Source organism: Octopus bimaculoides, chromosome 22 (assembly GCF_046866305.1).
Source record: "Octopus bimaculoides isolate indiv1 chromosome 22, ASM4686630v1, whole genome shotgun sequence".
Lineage (NCBI taxonomy): Eukaryota > Metazoa > Mollusca > Cephalopoda > Octopoda > Octopodidae > Octopus > Octopus bimaculoides.
This window is the reverse complement of record NC_142949.1, coordinates 30,823,666-30,836,165: the sequence shown is the minus strand read 5'-3', so window position 1 is coordinate 30,836,165 and position 12,500 is coordinate 30,823,666. Positions and strand designations below refer to the sequence as shown.

The following is a 12,500-nucleotide window of genomic DNA, read 5'->3' as shown; positions in this document are numbered from 1 at the left end:
GGGTTATGGACGACAAATTTAGTATCTATAAATGATGAAGAGTAACCAAGCAACAAAACGTTGCTTGGTGTCCGATGAGCTACGGCAGCGCTGGTTTTTCTACTTTTAGGTTTACAAGAAAGTGTTAAATGTAAATGCACACGAATTTATTTTAATCAACGCTGCAATGTATGCCTTTAATATATATATATATATATATGAGAGAGCGAGAAAGGGGAAGAGAGAAAAACAGACGGACAGACAGACAGAGAAAATGGAATTCATAAGATTAATAAAGTATCTCGTGAATTCCATTTTCTTTCTCTTTCTCTCATATTTTATAAGCTCTCCAGACATGAAAGTATTTCTGAAGTAAATTCAGTGGCATTTGAATCCATAATATTGATGACATCAGGTTGCCGAATACAGTAAACGGGCTTTAAATGGCACACTGCAAGGTTTGCAAGGAGTGTACCTGAATTTAAAACGGTATATATATCGTAACTGATGGAGTGCCACGATGTCTCAATAAAGCCTTGATTCCATTGTTCTCTCAATAAAAGTGAGTCCTCTCACACCAGCCGCACTCATTCAGCTTCAAAGCATAACACATCCGCCACCGTGTTTCACGGTAGGCACGGTGCATTTGTCGCTGTTATCTTCATCTGGTCGTCGCCATACTCGTTTAATACCATCTGACTCAAACAAGTTGATTTTAGTCTCGTCAGAAAAAAAGAATCTTATTCCAAAACTCCTTCCCCTTACTAACATAGGTTTCAGCAAAGGAACGACGATTTGATTTATACCTAGTAGTGAAGAGAGTCTTCCTACGAGGAATGTGTCCATGAAGACCACACTGGTTCAAGCTTCGGTGAACTGTTTGGGCGTATATACTCTTTCCACTAACAGAAGACACTTCTTGGGCCAAAGATGAAGTAGTACCACGTCTGTCGTCCATCACGCAACGTTGGATGTGGCGAATATCACGTGCAGTTAAAATAGAAGAACGACCTGGAGGATGTTTATTGCTTAGCCGTCCAGTAGTTTTGTACTTCTAAATTACTTTGGCAACTGTGTTTACGCTAATATGTATTCGTTTGCTAATTAACTTGTATCCTAAACCATTCTTGTGCAAATTAAAAATAATTTTCTTCAAATCTTCAAGACAATTATTTTCCTTTCGGTGCCATTTTAATCACAATGAAGAAGATTTTCATCACGGTACACAAATCAGAATTCCTGCAGATTCAATAACAATGGCCGGTGTAAAAATGCCAGGAGAAATAATTTATTAGAATTGAAATTATTAGCAATATCTGAATTTAATAAAAAAAAAAAAAAACTGGATAAAATATTGAATATAGCAAATTTCCTTTAGGGTGTACATATTTTTGTAACGTTTGAAAATTAATATTGTGTTCATATCTTTGAAAATGTTTATTGTTTTGTCTTCCAAATTTGTATAATGTTTGCATGTACAGGGTGCGGCAGAAATATCTCCCACATTTTAAACTATCACTTATGTGGTGCTAATGAACTTAATGCAAGAGCCAACGATGTTTTCATTCAGCTAATGAACAAAAACTGTAACCCTTTGTTTAAACAACAGTAAAATTAAGTTTTCATAAATCTTGTTTCTTTTTCCTTTTGTCAACCTGTCAAATGTAGAAGGTATTTCTGTCGCACCCTATATAATATATTTTATTCAGAATAAATTTCGTTTGATTTCTTTCTATATTATTAGAGTTATGGCAATTTTACTGAAATTGTTTAGGGGTGTACGTACTTCTGTGAGATACTGCACATATATATATACATATATATATATATATATATATATATATATATATATATATATATATATACACACATTCATACATACATACATACATACATACATACATACATACATACATACATTGATACACCTTTCTACACCTGTTGATACGTATACGTGCATCTGTGTGGCTGGACGGGTGAGGGGTAGTGTAGTGTAGTGTATACTAAAGAACGTTCTATTGAGAATGTTATAGCGAATAGGATTGCTCCATATTTATCTGGAAGAATCAGAAAGAACGTAAGCGATCAATGTTTATAGGAACGATGTCATTAACTTGCTCTGTGTCATTATCATCATCAACATCATCACCGTCGTCGTCATCATCATCATCATCATCATCGTCATCATCATCATCGTCATCATCATCGTCATCATCATCATCACCATCATCATCATCATCAATAGCACTACTTCCAGCAATCAACAGCACCTTATGACATGGCACAGCATTGATTTCTTTTGTTGTTCTATGTTGTTGTTGTTGTTGTTGTTGTTGGGAGGGGTTGTGGTGGTGGTGGTGGTGATGGTGGTGGTGGTGGTGGCGAGATAGATGTTTCCTTTATATTCTGACTTAATCGCTGATGATTTATCACCATTTTCTCTCTCTTTCTCACTCTCACTCCCATTCTCTTTCTCTCTCTCTCTCTCTCTCTCCGCGACATTTGATTTTTTTGATTTACCTATATCCACAAACACACTTCATCTCGCGCACTCACAGATTATTCACACATTATATATATATATATATATATATATATATATATATATATATATATATATATATATATATATATATATATATATATATATACACATATATATACATATATATACATATATATACATATACATATATATACATATATATATATATAAAAATATACATTTATCTATATACATGCATTTATATATATATATATATATATATATATATATATATATAATCATATATATATATATATATATATATATATATATATATATATATATATATATATATATATATATATATGGTGCACCAGCATGACCGCAGCCACTTGGCTGAAACACATAAATAAATAAATATATATAAATAATTATATATATATGTGTGTGTATGTGAAACCATATACATATATATAATGCATAAACATACATACACGCTATTTTCATTTCTCTTTAGCGTTAAACTAATACATTTGTTAAAATTTATCCCACCTGGGCTGTCTTCTTTTATTTTGTGCTCATTGCTTTCAATATGTGTGTGTGTATTGTGTGCGTGTGTGTGTGTGCTTGTGTATGTATGTATGTATTATGTATGTAGGCGCACGCCTACACATACGCACATGCATAAACATACTCTTACACATATACATACACGCAGACACAGACGCACATGCACACATACACACACATACGCATATGCATCCACATACACAGACACGCACACACACACATATGCACACGCACCGACATGCGCACCTACGCACGTGCAACGATACTTTCTTTCATAATAAAGCCTTGTGACTCAATTGAATGGCAAAAACGGGAACAAAACGAAACAAAAATCCCCAAAACTAAATGAATAAAAATACATAAATAAAATATACTTTTAATATTAAAAAAATATATCTTCCTCCCAACTTCTTTCCCTACCTCTCTCTCTCTCTCTCTCTCTCTCTCTCTCTCTCTCTCTCTCTCTCTCTCTCTCTCTCTCTTCTCTCTCACTCACTTTCTCACTCACTTTCTCATATCTAAAACTACGGCATAACATTTCCAAATTCATGAAAGGGCATATTTATATATATGAATTATGTTTACACATACATTCATACATATATATATATATATAATGATAAAGAGTATGATATTCATACATCCACAAAATCTATTATATATATATATATATATATATATATATATATATATATATATATATATATATATGTATATATATGCTTTATTTATACATCCACAAAATTTATTATATATATATATATGTATATATATATATATATATATATATATATATATATATATATATATATATATATATATATATATATATATATATATATATATATATATATATATGCTTTATTTGTTTTGCCATATATTCTACAAGATAGCACTTTTATCAGGTTTTCATTATGTTCATTTTTCCACAACGACCATGTTTACCACGGAGCTGAATAGGCCAGTGTTGCACTTGTTGTATTTTTTGAAAGCCTTCGGCTCTAAAGGGACTTGTTTTACGATTACACACGCTCTTTCATTTTTCTTGTTTCGCATTTGCATTTCACAGGTTGCTTGGATTAGATGTTTGTCACGAAGATTAGAGTTTTAACATTGGTTTCTTTTCCCTTTTCGCAACTCGTTTTGTTTCTGCTCTCGTTCACATTAATATGATTCACATAATCACCTCTAGCGAATGTTTAATTGATTAGATTTATTGATTCTATCGAATAATCAATTTAGTCGATAATTTTCCACTCGCTGCAGAATCATTATATTGCGTGCTCTAAAAGAGAAATCAATATACATACGGAATTAAGCCCTCAGAATTAGCCTAGCGGATCATAAGAGTCCTAATATATATCTTGAATAAGGCTAAAACAATAAAACGGAAATGTGTGTTTGTCTCTGTAGTTCACATACATGTGTGTGCATGAATGAGTGAGTTTATTCTCAGACATGTTGTTGTTGGCACTCCGTCGCTTACGACGACGAGGGTTCCAGTTGATCCGATCAACGGAGCAGCCTGCTCGTGAAATTAACGTGCAAGTGGCTGAGCACTCCACAGACACGTGTACCCTCAACTGGTACTTATTTTATCGACCCCAAAAAGGATGAATGGCAAAGGCAACTTCGACGGAATATTCTCAACAGTTATTGACAACCTACAAAGCTCAGTGAGATCCCGAAAGATGTGCTGCTGCTGCTGCTGCTGCACACACAGGGGTCCTGGACCACATCCAGAAAAGGTTATTGGTTTGAAGTTGACTTTATAGCAATAGCCTTTCTTGGATGCAGTATGTATGGTGGGGTTGTGTGTGCGTGTGAGTTGGACACTTTTAATTAGTCTAGGGAAATTAGGTGTAGATCATTAGTTAGTATAAAAAAGGATTGGTCTTTTGGAAGTATATCATCCTGGTCTTCCATAACGTTTTTCGTCTCTATCTCTTATGCACACGCGCACACACACACACACATTTATCATCAATAGAATCAATTACCATTCACACCAAACAATAATTAAACGATTAAATATTAAAGGCCAACTCCATCCCACAGCAGCATGAAAAATGTAACAGGAAAATAAATCCCAGCATGCAGTTCACCTCACTCCACACGACCATTCTATCCTAACATTATATATATATGTGTGTGTGTGTGTGTGTGTGTGTGTGTGTGTGTGTGTTGATTGGTCGAGCCATAGTCACATAGGCGTTAATGTCTTTTATAGTGACACGTTGCCTGTTATGCCTGTTCGGTAGGTCGTGGTCCGAAATGGGGAATTTTTAGTATGATTCGGAAATTGAACAGAAGTAAGCTTCGGTACAAAATATTCAGGCAATTATTGAAGTCATAGATTTTCCAAACACTAACTGATATTCTGTATTCCTCTTCCAAATTTTTTATCAATTTACTCTATTATAATGATATGGTTTGTATATTCAGATATTTTGTGATATTAGATTTGAATGATTCGTAAATACTAGGTTATATCAAGAAAAATACTATGAACAGATCAGATTAGAATTAAAGAATTAATACAACTGAAATTTTCAGCTGGCGACCTAACTGACAACAGATATCCAGTTTTGCATAATATTCTAATTTTCTGTCTTCATACTGTGTACATGCATACAAACACACACACACACACACACACACACAGATATAAACATATATTTCAACAGCAATTATGTAATCATAACGGTTATTTACTGAAATATGCGTATGTTTTGCAAAGCATCGCATAGCATACCTGTTTACCTGTTTTCTGTATTTGTACGTGAGTGTTTACATATATATATATATATATATATATATATATATATATATATATACACATGCATACATACATATACATACTTACTGTTTATGCAGTCTGTATTCCATTTGATGTTCCTCTTCGTTACAGAGTAGATCCCGCCAAATGGCAGCAACATTATAAGGATTTATTACCAAGAATTACATCGACATTGGCAATTCGTAAGTATATTATTTCTGGATGATGTTGTTCTTGTTGACGATGACGACGATGATGATGATGATGATGATGTCGTTGTTGTTGTTGTTGTTGTTGTTGTTGTTGTTACCATGCTTCCCCAATTATAATTACCTTCTGCTCTTACGTTTCCTTCTCATTTCTTCCAATATTCTTCCAATATTTTTGAATCTTCTGCCAAAAATTCTTCTTCGGTAATTTCTTTCTATTTATTTATATTTTTACTTTTTGTGCGGCGGCGGCGGCGGTGGTGGTGGTGGTGGTGGTGGTGGTGGTGGTGGTGGTGGTGGTGGTGGTTTCGGTGGTGGTATTTTCGCTGGTGGTGGTTTCGGTGGTGGTGGTGATGGTGGTGATGGTGGTGGTGGTGGTGGCGAGATAGATGTTTCCTTTATATTCTGACTTAATCGCTGATGATTTATCACCATTTTCTCTCTCTTTCTCACTCTCACTCCCATTCTCTTTCTCTCTCTCTCTCTCTCTCTCCGCGACATTTGATTTTTTTGATTTACCTATATCCACAAACACACTTCATCTCGCGCACTCACAGATTATTCACACATTATATATATATATATATATATATATATATATATATATATATATATATATATATATATATATATATATATATATATATATACACATATATATACATATATATACATATATATACATATACATATATATACATATATATATATATAAAAATATACATTTATCTATATACATGCATTTATATATATATATATATATATATATATATATATATATAATCATATATATATATATATATATATATATATATATATATATATATATATATATATATATATATATATATGGTGCACCAGCATGACCGCAGCCACTTGGCTGAAACACATAAATAAATAAATATATATAAATAATTATATATATATGTGTGTGTATGTGAAACCATATACATATATATAATGCATAAACATACATACACGCTATTTTCATTTCTCTTTAGCGTTAAACTAATACATTTGTTAAAATTTATCCCACCTGGGCTGTCTTCTTTTATTTTGTGCTCATTGCTTTCAATATGTGTGTGTGTATTGTGTGCGTGTGTGTGTGTGCTTGTGTATGTATGTATGTATTATGTATGTAGGCGCACGCCTACACATACGCACATGCATAAACATACTCTTACACATATACATACACGCAGACACAGACGCACATGCACACATACACACACATACGCATATGCATCCACATACACAGACACGCACACACACACATATGCACACGCACCGACATGCGCACCTACGCACGTGCAACGATACTTTCTTTCATAATAAAGCCTTGTGACTCAATTGAATGGCAAAAACGGGAACAAAACGAAACAAAAATCCCCAAAACTAAATGAATAAAAATACATAAATAAAATATACTTTTAATATTAAAAAAATATATCTTCCTCCCAACTTCTTTCCCTACCTCTCTCTCTCTCTCTCTCTCTCTCTCTCTCTCTCTCTCTCTCTCTCTCTCTCTCTCTCTTTCTCTCTCACTCACTTTCTCACTCACTTTCTCATATCTAAAACTACGGCATAACATTTCCAAATTCATGAAAGGGCATATTTATATATATGAATTATGTTTACACATACATTCATACATATATATATATATATAATGATAAAGAGTATGATATTCATACATCCACAAAATCTATTATATATATATATATATATATATATATATATATATATATATATATATATATATATGTATATATATGCTTTATTTATACATCCACAAAATTTATTATATATATATATATGTATATATATATATATATATATATATATATATATATATATATATATATATATATATATATATATATATATATATATATATATATATATATATATGCTTTATTTGTTTTGCCATATATTCTACAAGATAGCACTTTTATCAGGTTTTCATTATGTTCATTTTTCCACAACGACCATGTTTACCACGGAGCTGAATAGGCCAGTGTTGCACTTGTTGTATTTTTTGAAAGCCTTCGGCTCTAAAGGGACTTGTTTTACGATTACACACGCTCTTTCATTTTTCTTGTTTCGCATTTGCATTTCACAGGTTGCTTGGATTAGATGTTTGTCACGAAGATTAGAGTTTTAACATTGGTTTCTTTTCCCTTTTCGCAACTCGTTTTGTTTCTGCTCTCGTTCACATTAATATGATTCACATAATCACCTCTAGCGAATGTTTAATTGATTAGATTTATTGATTCTATCGAATAATCAATTTAGTCGATAATTTTCCACTCGCTGCAGAATCATTATATTGCGTGCTCTAAAAGAGAAATCAATATACATACGGAATTAAGCCCTCAGAATTAGCCTAGCGGATCATAAGAGTCCTAATATATATCTTGAATAAGGCTAAAACAATAAAACGGAAATGTGTGTTTGTCTCTGTAGTTCACATACATGTGTGTGCATGAATGAGTGAGTTTATTCTCAGACATGTTGTTGTTGGCACTCCGTCGCTTACGACGACGAGGGTTCCAGTTGATCCGATCAACGGAGCAGCCTGCTCGTGAAATTAACGTGCAAGTGGCTGAGCACTCCACAGACACGTGTACCCTCAACTGGTACTTATTTTATCGACCCCAAAAAGGATGAATGGCAAAGGCAACTTCGACGGAATATTCTCAACAGTTATTGACAACCTACAAAGCTCAGTGAGATCCCGAAAGATGTGCTGCTGCTGCTGCTGCTGCACACACAGGGGTCCTGGACCACATCCAGAAAAGGTTATTGGTTTGAAGTTGACTTTATAGCAATAGCCTTTCTTGGATGCAGTATGTATGGTGGGGTTGTGTGTGCGTGTGAGTTGGACACTTTTAATTAGTCTAGGGAAATTAGGTGTAGATCATTAGTTAGTATAAAAAAGGATTGGTCTTTTGGAAGTATATCATCCTGGTCTTCCATAACGTTTTTCGTCTCTATCTCTTATGCACACGCGCACACACACACACACATTTATCATCAATAGAATCAATTACCATTCACACCAAACAATAATTAAACGATTAAATATTAAAGGCCAACTCCATCCCACAGCAGCATGAAAAATGTAACAGGAAAATAAATCCCAGCATGCAGTTCACCTCACTCCACACGACCATTCTATCCTAACATTATATATATATGTGTGTGTGTGTGTGTGTGTGTGTGTGTGTGTGTGTGTTGATTGGTCGAGCCATAGTCACATAGGCGTTAATGTCTTTTATAGTGACACGTTGCCTGTTATGCCTGTTCGGTAGGTCGTGGTCCGAAATGGGGAATTTTTAGTATGATTCGGAAATTGAACAGAAGTAAGCTTCGGTACAAAATATTCAGGCAATTATTGAAGTCATAGATTTTCCAAACACTAACTGATATTCTGTATTCCTCTTCCAAATTTTTTATCAATTTACTCTATTATAATGATATGGTTTGTATATTCAGATATTTTGTGATATTAGATTTGAATGATTCGTAAATACTAGGTTATATCAAGAAAAATACTATGAACAGATCAGATTAGAATTAAAGAATTAATACAACTGAAATTTTCAGCTGGCGACCTAACTGACAACAGATATCCAGTTTTGCATAATATTCTAATTTTCTGTCTTCATACTGTGTACATGCATACAAACACACACACACACACACACACACACAGATATAAACATATATTTCAACAGCAATTATGTAATCATAACGGTTATTTACTGAAATATGCGTATGTTTTGCAAAGCATCGCATAGCATACCTGTTTACCTGTTTTCTGTATTTGTACGTGAGTGTTTACATATATATATATATATATATATATATATATATATATATATATACACATGCATACATACATATACATACTTACTGTTTATGCAGTCTGTATTCCATTTGATGTTCCTCTTCGTTACAGAGTAGATCCCGCCAAATGGCAGCAACATTATAAGGATTTATTACCAAGAATTACATCGACATTGGCAATTCGTAAGTATATTATTTCTGGATGATGTTGTTCTTGTTGACGATGACGACGATGATGATGATGATGATGATGTCGTTGTTGTTGTTGTTGTTGTTGTTGTTGTTGTTACCATGCTTCCCCAATTATAATTACCTTCTGCTCTTACGTTTCCTTCTCATTTCTTCCAATATTCTTCCAATATTTTTGAATCTTCTGCCAAAAATTCTTCTTCGGTAATTTCTTTCTATTTATTTATATTTTTACTTTTTGTGCGGCGGCGGCGGCGGTGGTGGTGGTGGTGGTGGTGGTGGTGGTGGTGGTGGTGGTGGTGGTGGTTTCGGTGGTGGTATTTTCGCTGGTGGTGGTTTCGGTGGTGGTGGTGATGGTGGTAGTGGCGGTGGTGGTGGTGGTGATGGTGGTGTTGATGGTGATGGTGACGGCCTTAATAGTAATAGTAATGGTGATGATGGTGGTGGCGGTAGTGGTAGTGGTAGTTGTTGTTGCTGCTGTTGTTGTTGTTGTTGTGGTGGTGGTGGTGGTGGTGATGGTGTTGATGCCGGTGATGGTGGTGGTGTGATGGTGGTGTGGTAGTGATGATTGTGGCGGTGGTGGTGGTGGTGGTGGTAGTGGTGGAGGTGGTGTCTATAGCGGCGGTGATAGTGGTGGTGGTGGTGGTGGTGGTGGTGGTGGTTTGTGGTGGTGCTGGTGGTGCTGGTGGTGCTGGTGGTGGTGCTGGTGGTGGTGGTGGTGGTGGTGGCGGCGGTAATGGTGATCAAAGTGATGGTGATGATGGTGGTGCTGGTGGTGGTGATGATGGTGGTGCTGGTGCGGGTGGTTATTATAGTAGTGTTGACGATGACGGTGGTGGTTATGATGGTGGCGGCAGAGGCGGCGGCAACGATGGTGACACCGGTGATAACGATTGCGATGGTTGCTGTGGTGGGCTGGAGGTGGTGATGGTAGCGCTAATGGTTATTGTTATTACTTTTCTTCATCAATTTTCCTCATCTAACTCCTACAACACAATTCCTTCTACAATTCGTCGTCGCCTTTCTTCTTATTATTGTTGCTTCCGTCATTATCATTGTTGTTGCTGTTGCTATTGTCTTCCTGTCATCATCATTATTATTGTTGTTGTTGTTAATGTCCTTTCATTCACGTCTCATTCACCGCCATCTTCCTTCTTTTCTTGGCGTCCATTTTCTTTCTCTACAGTTAGTTTTCGTTTCATCTTCTCCATTGTTTTCTGTTTCTTTTCTTTTCTTTATTCTTAGATCCTTTGGTAGTGATGTTGCGGCGGCGACAGTGGGGGGGGGTCTTCGTCGTAGAACTGGTGGTGGTGGTGGTGGTGGTGGTGGTGGTGGTATTTAGTCGTCAGGGTGCAGTTGTTCTGACGCTGGTGATTTGGCCCGGCTAAATGGATATTCAGCCTGTTTTGGCGATAGCATGTATTTTTTAGCACTGGAGGCAAACACATACATACAGATGCACGAGTGCAGATGTATACTCATAAAGATAGAGAAAGTGAGAGAAAGAGAGAGAGTAGAGAAATCACACATACCAATATAACTAGTTGCTCAAGCACATAAACGAAGAGGCAGAGAGAGAGAGAGAGAGAGAGAGAGAGAGAGAGAGAAAGAGAGAGATAGAGAGAGAGACAGACAGACAGACAGACAGACAGAGACAGACAGACAGAGAGAGACTGCAAGTTAATAAACACAGTTGGCATAAACACATTATCTCTCCTCGTACATATAAGAGAAATATGCTCTCACAGAGAGAGAAAGAGGGAGAGAGAGCGTGGGGGAAAGAGAGATGGTGAGAGTGACAGAGAGGGTGAGAGAATGAAAGAGGGAGAGTTGCCATTACAATTTATTAATTGAACACGGGTGCCAAACACTTTCCTTCCTCTCATACGCCTAAAGAGATATTTGCTTACGGACATAAGCAAAGAGAGAAAGAGGTGATAAGGAAAGAGAGAAGAGAGAGGGAGAGAGAAGGGGTAGGAAAGATAGAAGAGAGGGGGAGAAAGAGGAGGAAAGAAGAAGAGAGAGGGAGAAAGAGGAGAGGGGGAAAGAGAAGAGAGAGAGAACGAGAGAAACATTAAAACATCTGATGTCAAATAAGTCAGCGTTGAATCAGCGACGCCAAACGAGAGGCGCCAAAACGTTTCTCACACACGCCAAAGAGAGAAAGCGAAGATATTGAAATACACTTATTGAAACATCGGTTTTTGTGGATGAAATATGTATATAACACCACTGCCGTTTATATGACAGCTTTGTATGGAATAACCAGCGGCAAAATGCGATATTTAATAGCTAATATAGTAAATGTTTTATATAAGTAAGCAAGCAAGGTCAGCAAATGTTTAGGTGAAATCTATGTAAGAAGTTATACCTGATTCAAAATGTGAGGCAATAGCATGAAGTCGTGATTCTAAGAGACAAATGCTTGGTAATTAGA

The 12,500-nt window shown here is 35.5% G+C and overlaps 1 protein-coding gene across 1 annotated transcript in view; it reads left to right on the top strand.

Annotated features, from left to right (window-relative positions):
• The window catches only part of LOC106876339 (major facilitator superfamily domain-containing protein 6), a 108,606-nt gene that overhangs the window by 55,298 nt on the left and 40,808 nt on the right, over positions 1-12,500 (top strand). Inside the window, exon 2 of the mRNA XM_089340001.1 lies at positions 9,987-10,057. The gene's annotated coding sequence lies outside the window, so the exon portion shown is untranslated. The remainder of the gene's footprint in view (positions 1-9,986; positions 10,058-12,500) is intronic.